Source organism: Humulus lupulus, chromosome 4 (assembly GCF_963169125.1).
Source record: "Humulus lupulus chromosome 4, drHumLupu1.1, whole genome shotgun sequence".
Classification (NCBI taxonomy): domain Eukaryota; kingdom Viridiplantae; phylum Streptophyta; class Magnoliopsida; order Rosales; family Cannabaceae; genus Humulus; species Humulus lupulus.
Genome location: NC_084796.1, coordinates 220,449,323 through 220,468,033, shown reverse-complemented (window position 1 = coordinate 220,468,033; position 18,711 = coordinate 220,449,323). Strand labels below are relative to the sequence as shown.

The 18,711-nt window shown below is 33.1% G+C and overlaps 1 pseudogene; it reads right to left on the bottom strand.

The window, feature by feature from the left end:
* Positions 1 to 10: 10 nt before the first annotated feature.
* On the bottom strand, positions 11 to 14,413 carry LOC133832917 (monocopper oxidase-like protein SKU5; annotated as a pseudogene).
* Between the last annotated feature and the right edge of the window lie 4,298 nt (positions 14,414 to 18,711).

Here is an 18,711-nt window from a genome sequence, read left to right as displayed (position 1 = left end):
ACTAGCATCATCAAATTAACTTGATTTTCAAATAACAAAAAGTAAAAACATTCAACATTGTATTAACAATCCACAAATTAGTTTAAAACATTCAACACTGTCATCAACAACAAAATGTTCTTTAAGTATTCAAGTAGTCTTAAATATTCAACATATTGAAAAGTTACTACTTTCAGTACAAAATATTCTACAGCTGCCCAACACAAAGCCTTCAAAATTAAGTATCCTTTTCTATTTCGCTTGTCACATCTGCTAAATAAACAAAGAAATATTTTATTGTTATTATCTAGCATCACAAATTACTTCAAGAAAAATGCTATGGAAATTATTTCCAAGAGAGGACACCACATACAAAATAATGAATTCATAACTATACCAAAGCAAACAAAGAAACCAAACACTAAATTATAAGACATTGGTTCTTTTTTGAATATGAAAATGTACCTCTTGGAATAACTTTTTTAGAAGGCCATGCAACTGTGGAACCAACTGCTTCTTGTATTGTAAGCATCGCATTATTAGGATTAAAAAAGCTTTGGGCGTTTATGTTTGTTTTGTTTAAAAATGATCTGAAATCCCACAAATTTTTCACTGCTCTCATTTTTTTCCTTCTTCATTTTCAAATTTGTCTTCATCTCTCTCTCTCAAAAAAGAAAAAAGAAAAAAAAAGAGAACTCTATCTTCATACTCATTTGTTTTCTTCACCAAAGAATATATATTTATATTATGTATAAACTAAATAATATGTAGTCTCACAAAGTCTCTGTGTGTCGAAACCACTTAAGATAGATACTCCAATGTGTATTTAACTAAAGAAGAAAATGATAGTGTGTCCTCTCCTCTTTACATGCCAAGACTTAATCTGGCATCCTTGACCCTGTTATTGTAAATCTTTTTACTAGGCAAAGAACACCCATACTGCTTTTGTCTATGAATCAAACCAAATCAACTAGGACTTGTTAAAGACAAGGAAAATTCTTAAATCTCAACAGAATTGCAAGACCAAATGTAGGAGATTTTTTTTTTATATATTAACTGAACTTGAAGATGAGAAGAAAACCGTGGGATTAGCAATAGAAGGCTCAGAGCTAAATCATGTTCACTCATTACTAAATCAAGTAGACTTGAAAATTAAAACTCAAAATGTAGAGTCCAAGAACTTTACTTAGCTAGTTAGATAGTAGTAATAATAGTAATAGTAGTAGTATTTTTATGACTGTGGATTTTGGTGCAGACCGGGATTTTATTGGACACTCATAGTAACACTTGTAGATTTTCTAAGTTTAACCTATAGTTTAAGAATATTAATTTTAACCTAAGGTTTGATTAATATGACTGATATTGATGATGATATTTATTATATTATAAAGTTTAGATAGACCCAATAAGATAGTAACACTTGTCATTTGTATGTTCAATGATAATTAAGTATTTTTGAGGAATAGGTTTATTAAGATTAATATTTGAATATCCTAGGGTCTGTCAGCAGTTTTGAAAACGTAAGAGGACTTAATCAAGGCTGTTTACTCAATTCAAATTAAGCTGAAATTGTGCAAATTCGTATTTAAATAATCAGCGTATGTCGATATATCGCAGTACGGGGATACGAAAAACACGTAACTTCGCACGATCACCTCGATGAGCCTCAGGGATGCTGGCCCAGGCGATATATCTCCTACAAGGGGCGATATATCGGCTCCTTTAGTATATTTTTGAATTTTTTTGAAAACGTTCTCATTTTAATCTTTAACCTCTTGATAAGTCCAGCATCTTTCTGACCGAGTCTTCAGCCTCTGCTGAACGATAATTCAAATATTTTTCACTTAAAAAGCCATTATTTTATTCAAGTTAAATAAAGGTCTTTTCATTCTTGAACTCTATAAATAGGACCTAGTACCCAACCGTTTATTCATTCGTCAAGCTAAGTTCAGAGGCTGCAAGCTGCTAGGTTATTTTTTAGAGTATAAACACTTGGGTTGGGGATTATAAGATTAATCATTATAAGCTTACCAAACACTTGGGAAGTAAGGTTTATAGCACATTTCAATTCAAGGTTTAGATCGTTCATAGAAGCATTCAAGGTATTCCAAACTCTAGTTCATTTTGGTATTGTTTTCCTTAAGTTCTTATAGTTTTCGACTCAACATCCTAACTCTATTCTTTATTCTTGGTTAGGAAATCTAAGATCTTGAACATAAGATTCTTGGTAAGTATATTTTGATGGTATAGTTCTTTCATTATTTTCATCCCTTTTTCTTTAGTATACTCACCCTTTCATTTATGGTTTTTAGGAGTGTTCCAAAGTCCCAAACTTGTTCTCATATCTCGGTACTTTTGGTAAGGAAAATAGGATAAGATTTTATATGTTATGTTATATGTCAACTCATGATTTGTGTGTTATGTATGTTTGTAGACTTGGGCATATGACCTGTACAACTAACAAGCCCCAATAAATTTATGGGCATATGACTTGCTTAGCTAGCAAGCCTCACAAATCTAATGGGCATATGACTTGTTTAGTTTATGGGACCCCAAGTAATAATGGCCATAATAGTATGTGTGACATATGTTTATGATAGGTTTTATTATATTCTACATTATGAATTTTCTGTATATGATTTATGTGTTAGAATTTCCTTGCTGGGCATTAGGCTTACTCCTTTATGTTTATATGTGCAGGAAAATAGCTTTGGTGGCGGGAAAGGTTCTTGGAAGCTTGAGGATGTGTATTGAGGCGGGATGGAATCGATGGACCGAGAGTTCGATTCGAGGATGAAGTCTCTTTAATTATGGTTTTTCTATGTATTTTTCCACAATTGGTTGTAATAAGTTTTAATTAAGTATTCATTATGTCAAAGTTATGTTTTGTTTCAAATAATGGGATCCCAATGTCATACTTATGAATTTTATATAGTTTTTAAACCTTTACCTTACAGTTTTGAAATAAAGATATGTTATTTCAAATGTATGTTTTCGTAAGATTAGTATAGAAATTAGTAATGGTCCAAAGTCTAGAGTAGTTGGGTCATTACACAAAATAATGAATCTCTTTTACTCTATTCCAAATAACAGAGGTATGTTTTAGATAATGTGTATTTTAGGAACAAATTGATTACCATAAAAACATAGCAATTAGACTAAGAGACAAAAGGATTTGAATCATATCCTTGATCATGGGAGCTTTAATTTTTTCCTACGAAATAACAATTAAACAAAGCAACATTGTTAACTACTATTTTAAAATGTATATTGTTCACTGAGACTATGCATCTTTTCTATCTCCTCTACCTTTTCTCTGTCTCAAGACTTGTTCATATCTATGTACCTCCAACCACAACAACATTTACTAGCTCTCTTAGCTTGGAGCTCTTACCGTAGCACTGTACAAGTCCTGCTAAGTTCTTCACTATATCAAGTCTTATCAGTCAAGAAACCACTACATCAGAGTTTAGAATAATAGAATTAAGATTTATCTTTTAGTATTTTCTAAGGAAAAATCACCTTAATAAGCAAAACCTTAATTAATTTCCGAGTTACTTAGCAAACAAAAATCAAGAATTTATTGTGAGAATAACAGCAAGCTAAGAGTTTAACACAAGACATCACTTTCCACAATCTACATTTGTCAGACAAAGCTAATATTTCTTGCTCTACTGCTTAAGTTGAGCTCTTATGTGAAATTGTACAAGTTTCCAAGTAACTTGGTAAAAAAAAATGCTTGATGGTCTCCCTGTACCCATGCCCATTGATGTCAACTTTTAGGTACCGAAGTGTAAAGCCCTATTTCAAATGACAAAGTTCCTAAGTGGGCTATTGTTAATCCAAAATAACAAGAACAAGAATAATAACTAGTAGTAATAATTGTAAAAAAAAAAAAGGATTTTGGACACAGAATACTACAAACCTTGTATAAAAATATGTATTTATTTATATAGCCTTTATAATTCGATGTGTCATAAACTAGAACACATATAACTTATCGAAAATAACACATGAATATGCAGTAAAGATGTGCATAGGTAAATATATATTTATTAAATAAGCATATAACAACATACTCAATAAAATTAAGATAGGTTTTAAGAAAAGTGAGCACTAAAGCTTAAGAATAGATCTTAATCTAATATAGTAGCAAGTTGAGATGAAGTGAGGTGAATTATCAATTATGGCTTCTGTTTTTTAATGGTTGAAAATAGGGGAAGTCTTATTTAGATTTGGAACACTAGTGCAGTCAAATATGATATTAATAACTCAGTTATTTTTCTTTTCATATTTTCTACAAAACTTGAAAAGGTAAAAAGCAACATCTGGTTATTAGCTGATACAAACTTGATTGATACTTTTCATATTGGCTTAAATGAACTTTAACATATATATATTACATATCACCTATGCAAATTAGCATAGTTATTGATGATTGTTGCTTATTATGACCATGGAAGTGTGTCCCTAAAGCTAATGTGGTGGGTGGGTCTTGGCAAGTCACATGATTAGTGTTGAATTGGGCTTACGGACAGTAGTAGTTTATCAAATTGTGGAGCATATGTGTCTAGTGTGTGCGTATGTGTGTATAGTTGCTCCACCGATTGCCTATTATCATTTATATATATGTATGTGTGTGTGTTGTATTCAATCATGGAAGAGTGTAGAGATTTAGGAAATAAGTAAAAGTTTGTAGAGTATCTTACAGTGGTATTTCTTGGAGTCAATCAATGATTTTTCAACTCTTCTCTTTTTAGTGACTCAACCTGTGTTTTCCAGATCTAGCCTTCCACTCTGTTTCTTTGATATATATATGTATATATGGCAATGCTCAAGAACAAATATAAGTTAAACCAAAATCTCTCTCACTTTTTTTTTGTAGACTTTTATGAAAACAAAGATGTCATATAACTTTTGACCCTATTTTCTTATTTTTGTATTCCCTTTTAATAAAGTCTTATATATCTCTCTCACTTACTCACTCAACTCATATCAATAATCCATAGTCATTTTCATATACAAGAGTTTGATGTAATTGACTAATGGGCTATCCATCCTATCAATGCTTACTGTTTTAGAGTACCTTATTATCCATCATCTTTGGCAGTAGTGTATATTTTCTTTCTTGACTTTTTTCTCAATGGACAACACAATAGATGCCATTCTACAAACAACTATAAGAAAAGAATTGGTAGCTACTCCGTCATAACTGTGGCTCACAGAATCCCAACTGTCATGGATTGCACTAAGGTGCTTGCCATTAGTGATGGTCAGTACTAAACTTTTCTACTCAATTCATCAATTTTTATACATATATTCAGTGTTTATATACTAAGGCAACACTTGAGATTTTGACAGGGATGTTGGTGGAGTTTGATGAGCCAACTAAGCTCATAAAAAATGAGGGGTCACTTTTCGATCAACTGGTGAAGGAGTATTTGTCTCGAGCTACAAACACTGGCACTTATTTTGAGGGTTGATTGGTAGTTACAAGTGTTTTGGTTATTTTATTTTAGCCAAGTGAAGTTTTTTGAATTAGAATTTGGTGGAGCAGCTAGAGGGTGTTTAGTTTTCATTTTTATAGATTAACAAGTGATTATTGTAATAATTTTTATTTTAAAAAAATGCTGAATATTGTAAAACTTGGTCACAGACCAACCATGTGGTGTATTTCTTTATTTTAATTCTGTATTTTGGTTTGGCTCTCATAATATGGTATGTGTTATACTCATGTTTAGTATTGATGATATAAATAAAAATTGCCAACTTGAGTCTAAGGAAAAATCACCTTAATAAGCAAAACCATAATTAATTTCTAAGTTACTTAGCAAACAAAAATCAAGAATTTATTGTGAGAATAACAGCAAGCTAAGAGTTTAACACAAGACATCACTTTCCACAATCTACATTTGTCAGACAAAGCTCATATTTCTTTCTCTACTGCTTAAGTTGAGCTCTTATGTGAAATTGTACAAGTTTCCAAGTAACTTGGTTTCTCATATTAAAAAAAAAAATGCTTGATGGTCTCCCCGTACCCATGCCCATTGATGTCAACTTTTAGGTACCGAAGTGTAAAGCCCTATTTCAAATGACAAAGTTGCTAAGTGGGCTATTGTTAATCCAAAATAACAAGAACAAGAATAATAACTAGTAGTAATAATTGTAAAAAAAAAGGATTTCGGACACATAATACTACAAACCTTGTATAAAAATATGTATTTATTTATATAGCCTTTATAATTCGATGTGTCATAAACTAGAACACATAGAACTTATCAAAAATAACACATGAATATGCAGTAAAGATGTGCATAGGTAAATATATATTTATTAAATAAGCATATAACAACATACTTAATAAAATTAAGATAGGTTTTAAGAAAAGTGAGCACTAAAGCTTAAGAATAGATCTTAATCTAATATAGTAGCAAGTTGAGATGAAGTGAGGTGAATTATCAATTATGGCTTCTGTTTTTTAATGGTTGAAAATAGGGGAAGTCTTATTTAGATTTGGAACACTAGTGCAGTCAAATATGATATTAATAACTTAGTTATTTTTCTTTTCATATTTTCTACAAAACTTGAAAAGGTAAAAAGCAACATCCGGTTATTAGCTGATACAAACTTGATTGATACTTTTCATATTGGCTTAAATGAACTTTAACATATATATATATATATTAAATATCACATAAGCAAATTAGCATAGTTATTGATGATTGTTGCTTATTATGACCATGGAAATGTGTCCCTAAAACTAATGTGGTGGGTGGGTCTTGGCAAGTCACACGATTAGTGCAGAATTGGGCTTACGAACAACAGTAGTTTATCAAATAGTGGAGCATATGTGTCCAGTGTGTGTGTATAGTTTCTCCATCAATTGCCTATTATCATATATATATATGTATGTGTGTGTTGTATTCAATCATGGAAGAGTGTAGAGATTTAGGAAATAAATAAAAGTTTGTAGAGTATCTTACAGTGGTATTGCTTGGAGTCAATCAATGATTTTTCAACTCTTCTCTTTTAGTGACTCAACCTGTGTTTTCCAGATCTAGCCTTCCACTCTGTTTCTTTGATATATATATATATGTATATATATATATATGGCAACACTCAAGAACAAATATAAGTTAAAACAAAATCTCTCTCACTTTTTTTTTTGTAGACTTTTATGAAAACAAAGATGGCATAAAACTTTTGACCCTATTTTCTTATTTTTGTATTCCCTTTTAATAAAGTCTTATATATCTCTCTCACTTACTCACTCAACTCATATCAATAATCCATAGTCATTTTCATATACAAGAGTTTGATGTAATTGACTAATGGGCTATCCATCCTATCAATGCTTACTGTTTTAGAGTACCTTATTATCCATCATCTTTGGCAGTAGTGTATATTTTCTTTCTTGACTTTTTTCTCAATGGACAACACAATAGATGCCATTCTACAAACAACTATAAGAAAAGAATTGGTAGCTACTCCGTCATAACTGTGGCTCACAGAATCCCAACTGTCATGGATTGCACTAAGGTGCTTGCCATTAGTGATGGTCAGTACTAAACTTTTCTACTCAATTCATCAATTTTTATACATATATTCAGTGTTTATATACTAAGGCAACACTTGAGATTTTGACAGGGATGTTGGTGGAGTTTGATGAGCCAACTAAGCTCATAAAAAATGAGGGGTCACTTTTCGATCAACTGGTGAAGGAGTATTCGTCTCGAGCTACAAACACTGGCACTTATTTTGAGGGTTGATTGGTAGTTACAAGTGTTTTGGTTATTTTATTTTAGCCAAGTGAAGTTTTTTGAATTAGAATTTGGTGGAGCAGCTAGAGGGTGTTTAGTTTTCATTTTTATAGATTAACAAGTGATTATTGTAATAATTTTTATTTTAAAAAAATGCTGAATATTGTAAAACTTGGTCACAGACCAACCATGTGGTGTATTTCTTTATTTTAATTCTGTATTTTGGTTTGGCTCTCATAATATGGTATGTGTTATACTCATGTTTAGTATTGATGATATAAATAAAAATTGCCAACTTGAGTCTAAGGAAAAATCACCTTAATAAGCATAACCATAATTAATTTCTGAGTTACTTTGCAAACAAAAATCAAGAATTTATTATGAGAATAACAGCAGGCTAAGAGTTTAACACAAGGCATCACTTTCCACAATCTACATTTGTCAGACAAAGCTCATATTTCTTGCTCTACTGCTTAAGTTGAGCTCTTATGTGAAATTGTACAAGTTCCCAAGTAACTTGGTTTCTCATATTTAAAAAAAAAATTAATTTTTAAAGATTAACAAGTGATTATTGTAATAATTTTTATTTAAAAAAAAATGTTGAATATTGTAAAACTTGGTCATAGACCAACCATGTGGTGTATTGATAACAACAATTGATAACAACATAATCAATTAATCTGTTTGTAAACATAACACTCATGTTATACTAACCAAATAAAAATCAGCCACTAGATCAAGTTTTTTTTTTTAAATGGTGTAAAACTAGTGTGTAAATATGTGTTCATGAAATATAGGTTAAAAAAACAAAAAGAAGTTGTTGAGAAGATAATTGATAATATAATTGCTCGCCATCTACTAGAGTGGGGTCTCTTTGCTTTTATTTATTTTAAAGAGTCAATTTACTACAACTACATTATTGTCTTTTTCTCTTTTTAATTATTATGTCCTCTATCTTTGCTTCTTATACATAAATGAAATCTGAAAACATAGATAGGCATTGAAATTCAAAGACCTAGTTTATGAACTTCATCCCTTTTCTATGAGACTAATTGTATTTAGTAGAAATAATATTTTATTAATAGAATTGTGAGAAGAGAAAGTTAGTTATACTATTATTTGTCCAAAATACATGTATGAAATGTACTAATTCAATCACAATTACTCTTTGACACTAGCTGTTTATATATGCTAGTCATAGTTTTATTTTCTACTGTATAAGAAAACTAGTTTTAGGATAATTCTATTGGCATGTTAATTTGTTCTCACTCTATTATAAACCTCTTATAACATTTTAAAATTCATTTTTTCTGTCTTAATTTTGCATCAAGTACTGTATTTTTATGTCTTAATTTTGTTTGTGAAGTTGGGATGTGAAAACTACCCTTGTTCACACCTCAAGCAAGATATCTAACAATATAATCAAACCAATTCAAGCAAACACAATTTATTTGTAAGAAGATAATACATAATTCTAGATAAAATTTGACATCATTTCCCATATAAAAGCTTACCTAACCATCTATCAATACCAAATAAAAAAATTTAAACAACACACAATAAGTTTTCTTCCTTATATCACCACAACACACAAACAAATTTTCTAAAACCTACTTCTCTAAGACACACAAGTTTTCAACCTTCCGTTATCAACGCAACACAAAATTTTAATCTCAGAACCTACTTCTCTATGAATGAATATTTAAGATATTCAAACTTCTCTAACATTTGTATGATATTAATAAAAGAGTTAAGAGAACATACTTCCGTACCTCTTGCAATTAATAATCAAATGAATTAACTTTGCAATGCTCCTTGCCAATTCGATTCACAACCTAAAGAATATAATCAATACCTAAAATATTAATATAAAATTAAAATTAAATGATACAATAAAACCATAAAATTCATGAAATTACTTGTTACGAGTCTTAAAATCATAAACTATATTCATTAATGGTTCAAACTTAACATAAAGAAACATTTTCCAACTCAAATGTCCAAAAAAATCATCATTTTTATAGTCATCACCATTTCCGCTCATTCTATCTTAAATTCAGCTACTAAAATAAACAATATTTCAGCAACTTAAAAACAATATGTAACAAAAAAATAAATAACAGAGTAGCTGCCAAAAATAAGACCTTTTATTGCTGGATAAGATAAAAGCAAAGAAAACCTTTCAAGAATTTGATGAGCTGTGGAATGGATGCGCTTCAAATACTGCAATAGAACATCTACAATTATTTTATGTTGAGCAAAGTTTTGAGAACTGAAAGTGGCAAGTTAAGTAATTTTGTACAACCTGTTGGGAGATAACCAGGAATATTAGCATAGGCAGGCCAATTTCTACACAGCTAGCAAGCTGCATACAGAACAAGGAAAAAAGAAAGTGTTATTAAGGGTTTTTTAATAATGTTATGTTATGAAGACATAAAAGTAACAGAGTTTTCTGGACATTACAAGTGGGAATCCCCTTGCAAAGAGCCCAAGACCCACAACAGAAACCAGTGGCACGATTATAATAGGACTAAATAAGCCATTTACGAAGAAATTTTTGCTCTTTTGGCTAGAATATACGCGGATATTTTTCTTTTCATAATGTAAAAATTTTATTGTCTTATTCTTTGCTTTTCTAATTTCTAATTCATGTTGATTGCAACTTATAGTTTAGTCCCTTCACTTATCTTTTTTATTCTCTCTTTTCAATCTGAATATGATTCAAACCACTTGTAAAAAAATGTGATTGAAATTAATTGTATATTTATATAAATAATTTTTACACAAACATAATTTATTATATGTATAGTTTCATGATTCCATCCTTGAAACAAAGAGTGCAATAAATATAAAATCTGTAGACTTCAGCAATTGATGATTTCAGATTTTTATAATCTTTAAGAACAGTAGACTTTTTTCTTTCTTCTTCTTTTCTTATTTGGTCTTATTGAATAAATGGAAAGTAAGTATAGACTTGGAAATGTTTATCATATTAAATAGAAATAAAAAAGAGGAAAAATCAATAAAATGCGTGTTGCATATCTAAAACCAGAAAACGAAATTGAATTGAACTTACTTTCTGCTGCTTCTGCAATTCTTCTCACAAACTCATCCTTTTTATTTATGCCTCAGAATTGCAATCACATCAACTGTATCAATAACAGTGTATGTGGTAAAACCAAATATTAATTTTCACATTACAACATTAAGAAATTTATCAAAATCACATATTAAAATTGTAATAATGTGTAAAATTGAAGCTTTATAACAACAATCCAGACAACCAACCATTATTTTGGGATTCTAGAATCTGAAATACACATATTTTATTGCTTCCAAAACTATCTCTTACCTAAGTAAACAACCAGTGAATCTAACACCCAAACTAACACAGAATGGAACGAATTCCTAAACTCTCACCAAAATTTTCTGAAAAATAATTATAAATAAAAGTTAGTAGTTGTAAAAGATTCTTAGCTAAAAAATAATCAGGTTAGATTTCTCTCCATCTGAATAATAATTCCAACTAAATTTTATGACAAACAATATCAAGTGTAATTTTACAGGGAAAATACAATAATTGTAGAAAGGTACATAAATTACAGTACAATAACTCAAAATAAGGAATAATGTGCATGTATACATGCACAGAGTTTGGAACAAAATTCAATTAAAATGGAGGTTGAGCAGAGTTAACCTATAGTCCACCTGAAATTAAGTGCACGTGGGAATCAATAAATCCAGGCATCAGCAATCATTCATGACCATGAAATTACCCAATTTGAGTCATTTGCAAAAATGACTTCGATGAAAAAGTTATATCTGCAAAACAAATTTTCAAATAAAAGTGATTCTCTTTCTGTTCCTTAGATCCCTTGTGGCTTTACCATTCTACTAATTTGGGTACTTAACTAAATTATACAAAACTTTTCCACCCTTGATTACCCAATAAAATCTGCAGAAACTACAATCAACATTACCAAACAATGCTCTGCTTGCATATGATATTGTTGATGGTGCACTAGAAAACTTGAATCTCTGAGCCTGATCTCTGCACATTGAAGAAACAATAGATGTATTAGTAGAGTTCAGATTGACCATTAGATTAAGATTGTATCTACCAACTCAAATTCTAATGAGCGAGTATAATGGGACAAAACAAGCTAGCAAAGTTGTAGTTTAATATAATCTTACTTCTGTAGGGATGAAAGTACACCACAAAATATGGCATTTTCAGGCAAAGAAACCTCAGATTTGTCATGCTCAAAGTTTATGACACTAATGTACATTTCCTGGCCTAGATACCACGAGTTTAGATTGTCTGCTCGAAGGTTCCACATGCCACTATTGTCTAGAGAAATCAAAATTGCTGTCCAAGCTCTGGGAAAGACCTGTAACTAGTTGAAAAATCATTCTGTTAACAAGACATGATTCACTTCTGAAAGATTTAGTTATGTTAGTTTGTTTGCTGAAGAGTTTGTTATATGGTAGTTAGTTTCATAACTACCCCCTCTGTACTACTCATTCTCTATATAAATAAAGCTCTTGACTAACTCTCTTTAATGAGTTCAATTTAGGCACCATGAAAGCTGAGAAAAAAAACTGGTCCATGCACTATTTTACCGATCCTAGGAAACATCATTTCATTGTCATGACAAGAATCAAATGGAGGTTTTGCTGATCAAACTATTAAATTTGGTTATAGTTACAAGACAGGAGTACCTGTGTGGTACTGCGAGCAACCCCGTCCCATTTGTTGTAAGTGTTTCTGCTATTTTCTGTCCATACTACAGAAAAAAAGAGAAACTGTCCAACTCGTGTTCCTGACTTTTCCAATTTCAAAAGAAGAAAAACTGCAAACGAAAAAAAAAACAGAAGCAAAAGCTCACCCCACTGCTGGCATTTTGATCCATTGTTACCAAGAATGAATATGACTGACCCACATGTATGTCCATGTTTGAGTAGTTCTGCTGAACTGTATATGATCCTTCAGTCTCAACAAGAAGTAAGTTGTGGTTTTGTATCCTGAAATTCAAACTAGTTGAGATACTGACATTATGCACCCGTAGACGGTATGTTTTTCCTGTTCAAGACAAAGTTACAATGAGATTGACAGCCTACCTTCATAAATCAATTTAACAATCATAACTAAACCTTACATAGCCAAAAAGAAAAACGAAAAAAGAGGCATACTATTTACTTTTTACCTGGTTCAACATTTACTAGAAGGAAAGGATTTCCTGCTGGAACAAGTGCCTCATCATATCAAAAGGGACCATGTCCACTTATAGTAATTCCGTCAGGAACTCCAAGGGCAATTCCATTTTCAACATCTTTTCTCAGTTCCTGTCACTCGATAAACATCAGTCTCATACCCAATAAAATCAAGAGAAAGAATTCAGTAATAGATGTAGTAACAAGACATAAACTCACTTTATGATTCTTTGTATACCAGTCACTAATAAAGAGTGTAATATCTCCATATGGCACCACAAAAGGTAGTGGAATAACTGCTCTGTTGTTTATAGTGACCCCCCATACCCTCATGCAGCTCTTTGAAAGTTCAGGGAAGGGGAGTAAAAGAAACTCCCTATTTGATCTTTCACGCCATCTTGCCAAGAGTTTTTCATGTGCTGTATTCCATTCCTGCATTTAAACATTATGCAAAAAAAAAAAAAGTATACATTTGAATTTGTCAACATTAAAAACAACTCTCATATGTTAATGGCACACAGACATTATACCATGTAATAAGCAATGGCTCATTGAGGTGATACTTGACATTAACAACAACATTCTAGTTGGTAGTGACGTTGAGAATCGGTCCTGGAAACTGCCCCTTTATCCCAATAACCTAGAATAATGAAACAGCCAATGTCATTTTATCACTAGCCTCAAATGTTTAAGTCTTACACAGTAAAATACTGGAGCAAAAGGAGATAAACAGAGACTTAAAAGGTAATGCTGCTCAAAATGAAGTAAAAAGCCAGATTAATTTCTCGTACTCTTTAAAAAACAGTACACATAATCAAGTTGCCGACACACCTAAATAACCAACAAAAGAAAGAAAGCATACCAATGAAAGGAAAATTATTCAAGCAGACAAAAATACTATATAGGAATCTCATTTTCAAATTCTTTTTTCCCTATCTTGTAAAAAAGAAAACACAAAACAAAACACAAAATTCCAGATCTTCTGTGCCACAAAAATTAAAAATAGCTTACAAAGGGGCAGTGTATTCCCACTAAAATCTGTCGAAATATAACCAAGAAAAGCAACTTAAAAGGCATCATACTCCGGCATAAAAAACAAAAAATTAAGCTGGATTTTGATTTTAACTTACGAGGCATATCTCCATTGGGTACAAAAAAAAAAAAAAAAACCAAAAGAGAAAAAGAATTAAGGAATTGCATTATAAAAAATGAGAGAAATTGAAAGGGAAAGAAATAACCTTCTGTTTGGGTCCAAGTGGGGAGGCATTGACGTACGAAACAGACCAATAATAGTAGACATAAGGATCACCAGCCAAACCAACACTTAACGAACCTAGAAGGAGAATCAAGTAGAACAAGAAGAAGCAAGGACAGGGCACAGCTGAGGGCAATGGAACCCCCAAAGTCTCAGTCACCGCTTCCTTTTTAGCCTTACCCTTGTGGGTTTTCTTTATCTTTGGTTAGAAAGAGAGTTCAAGCTTCAGATAACTCTATCAAAGCTCAAAAAAGAGTGACAAAGAGAGAGAAAAATGGGTTACTTAGCTTTGTTTCCTGCAACGAGTGGTGACATGGAAACAGCAGAAGCAAACTTTGGTGACAGAGAGAAGGAGAGATGTAATAGATTGATGTAGGAGTGAGTTGAGGTGAGTGAGACTTCGGATACACTGTAGTCGAAGAAGAAAACGGGAGAGCCGAATATAACTTTTACAAGTTATAGGCGGGCTACCAAAGTAAAATACCGCCACTTTTTTCTTTTACCATGAATATATAACTATACCGTAATACTTTTTTAGTAGTATTATATTCTTATGTTAAGAAAAGGGATATTTGAATGGTCGCACTCAGATATGGTAGGGATTAGTCTGAGTGTTATAAGCCATGCACTCAATATAGATAAGAGCTTCACCCCAAAGCAACAAAAATGAAGACTCCTGGACGATGACAGAAAGAAAGCCCTAAAAGAAGAGGTCAAAAGGTTAAAAGCAAATCAGTTTATCTGAGATGCTTTCTATCTTGATTGGATAGCCAACCTTGTGCAGGTCTCGAAGCCCAATGATAAATGGCGAACCTGCATTGATTATTGAGACCTCAACAAGGCATGCCCCAAGGATTATTTTCCATTGCCTTGAATAGACCAGCTCATAGATGCCACTGCAGGCCATGGCATCATGTCGTTCATGGATGCTTATTCTAGATATAACTAGATAGCCATGCACGCGCCCGACCAAGAACATACGAGTTTCATGACTGACAAGGGCTTGTACTGTTACAACGTAATGCCTTTCGGGCTCAAAAATGCTGGACCCACATACCAAAGATTGGTAAATAGGATGTTTTCTGAGCAGATAGGGAATAATATGGAAGTTTATGTGGATGATATGTTGGTCAAATCCAAACATAACAATAACCATGTAGACAATCTCGCTGAATATTTCACTATACTCCAACAATATAATATGAGACTCAACCTACAAAAATTATCATTCGGAGTATCCTCGGGTAAGTTTCTTGGATTCATAGTGAATGCTTGAGGTATAAAGGCTAATCCCGACAAGATTAAAGCGTTAATTGATATGCCGTCACCTCAAAAACATAAAGATGTCCAGAGCTTAACTGGACGAATGGTGGCCTTAAGCAGGTTTATCTCGAAATCTACAGACCAATGCCTTCCATTCTTTAATCTTTTAAGAGGGGGCAAAAAGTTTGAGAGGTCGGATGAGTGTGAACTCGCGTTTCAGAATCTTAAGAAACACCTCGCCGAACCACTGATCTTGTCTAAACCTATCACAGGAGAAAATTTGTACTTATACCTTGCCACAACCGAGCATGCCATTAGTGCAGCACTAATACGGGAGGATAAGAAAGTACAAAAGCCTGTATATTACGTCAGCAAGAGGTTATTGCGGGCAAATTCAAGATACCCATTAATGGAAGAACTGGCCTTGTGCTTGATGCACATCTCGAAAGCTTCGACCCTATTTCCAAGCACATCCTATTCATGTGTCAACTGATCAGCTACTGAGGCAAGTGTTATCTAAGCCTGAAGCATCTAGAAGATTTTTTAAATGAGCTATCGAGCTTGGACAGTTCGAGATTACTTTTCATCCTAGAACAATGATCAAAAGACAGGCTTTGGCAAATTTCATTGTCGAATGCACAGGGATTTCCAACGAGGAAGTCATAACCCCAGCCCACAAGCTGTGGAGACTTTATGTCGATGGATCCTCCAATGAAAATGGATCGGGGGCAGGAATCATTCTAATCACCCCCAACGGGAAATCGCTTACTCTCGGCGCTAAGGTTTGGCTTTGAGGAATCAAACAATGAGGCTGAATACGAGGCGTAATTAGCAGGACTTCAGATAGCCATCGAGCTCAAAGCAAAAGACATTCATTGCTATAACGACTCCCAATTTGTTGTTAACCAAGTCCTGGGTGAATATCAAGCTCGTGGCATAAAAATGGCGGCTTACTTGGAAAAAGTAAAAGCAACATTTGGAGGGTTTGAGTTCTACGCTATAGAACAAGTCCCTCGAGAGCAAAATTCAAATGCAGATATATTGGCCAGGCTCACCAAGATCAACAAAGCTGACACACTCAACATGGTCCCAGTAGAATTTCTACCGACCCCGAGTATAATCGAGCCTGATGAGGAAGATATATACATGATTGATTCACAGCCCACCTGAATGACCCCAATAGTTGACTACCTCGAAACTGGAAGTTTCCCAACAGACTGGAGCGAGGTTAGAAAGCTTATGTACAAAATACCAAGATATACCATTTTGGAAGGTAAATTGTACAGAAGGGGATATTCTATGCCATTACTTAGGTGTGTAACTCCTCCCGAGGTGAAACAATATTTTGGAAGAAATCCATGAAGGATTTTGTGGAGATCACACCGGGGGGACATAGCTTGTCAAAAAAGGTGATTAGGCAAGGGTACTTCTGGCCAACAGTAAAGGCAGACTCATTTGAGTACGTTAAACGCCGTAATAAATGTCAACGGTTTGCCTCAATACCATGAGCTCCACCCACCAAGCTTATGGGGAATTGACCTCATAGGCTCCTTGCAAACTGGAAAAGGTGGAGTAAGATATGCTGTAGTCGCCGTGGACTATTTCACAAAATGGACCGAAGTTGAACCCTTGGCCACCATCACCTTGAAGAAAGTCCTAGATTTCGTAGTGAAAAACATCACTTGTAGAAATGGGATGCCCAGAAAGATTGTATCAGATAATGGGACCTAGTTCGACAGTGATTTTTTTACACATTTTTGCGAAAAGAATTGGATAATAAAAAGTTTTTCCTCCGTGGCTCATCCCCAAGCAAATGGCCATGTCGAAGCTGTCAACAAAACCTTAAAAAGTTCCATGAATAAAATGTTAGAAAAGGCAAAGGGGAGATGGCCAGAGGAGCTGCCTCGAGTCTTGTGGGCCTATAGAACCACGACAAGAACTTCGATGAGGCATACCCTTTTCTCCTTAGCCTATGGGTGCGAGGAAATGTTGCCCATCGAGGTCGAAATTCCAAGCATAAGTCGTTATGCATATGACCAAACCTCGAACCAATCTCAGCTCGAAGATATTCTGGACCTCATCGAAGAAAGAGGAGACGAAGCCCAGTTGAAAAACATTGCATACTAACAATGGGCTACTCGATATTTTAACAAGAAGGTCCGAGATAGGAAAGTTGGATTGGGAGACTTAGTGTTAAGGCGCGTGTTTTTGGCCACACCAGACCCATCTGCTGGGGTACTTGGGCCTACTTGGGAGGGACCCTATCAGATCGAATCCATTATTCGACCTGGAGTATATAAGCTGGCGAGGCTGAATGGCGGATTAGTTCCACGAGCTTGAAATGGTGAACATCTACGACCTTATTATCATTAATGTAGGAATGATATCTTCACTTTAACCAAGCATGCATTTGATCTTTTGATTTTTATCAATAAAGTATTAAATTTCATTCAAAAGTTGTATTTTTTATTGTTATACTTTTTTGAAAACCCTCAAAATTCAATAACCTAAGATCACAATCATAGGATATTAAGGGGGTATAAGTGGTATAGAATCATACAATAGGCTCGAAAAAATATAACATAAATAAAAATTAACTCCAATAGTAATGTCATGATTATTAAACTGACATAAAGAAAGTAATAAGTGTATGGATCATTAACCAAACATGCGAACTAAACAAGCCTGGAACAAACCAGTAAGACCTAACCGATAGTCAAAAGTTGGAATTCTAGATAAACCAATTGAAAACTATAAGTCGAAACTAGGGGTAGAAATTTTCGCAAACAAGTTTCGACCTCGCAACCTCGAGGCCATACTCGAGGATGAGGAAAAGTAACTGGAAAAACAAAATATAACTACACTAACGAAGATTACATACCGTTTCAGTATTTTTTAGAAAAATACATGGTAAAAGTAAAGTTCGACCTTGACAATAATGAAGTCGAACATGGGCATTTCGAATAAACTATGCATGAATGTATTGAAATTCGAACTTAAACCCAACGTATATTTGTATGAATAAACACGCATAAAAGTAGGTCCTTGATAATAACATGCTCAAAATATTTCAATCCAGAAATATAATTCATAATATTAAGGCAAAAAGCTAAATGTAAACAATGTGCAAAAAGGTTTTCGAGCTAGAAAATTGAAAGCACAAAAATTACTATCATAATATAAATTAATAAGATAATTAAAATAGCACAAAATCGAGCTATAAACTGTCTTTGCCTCAAG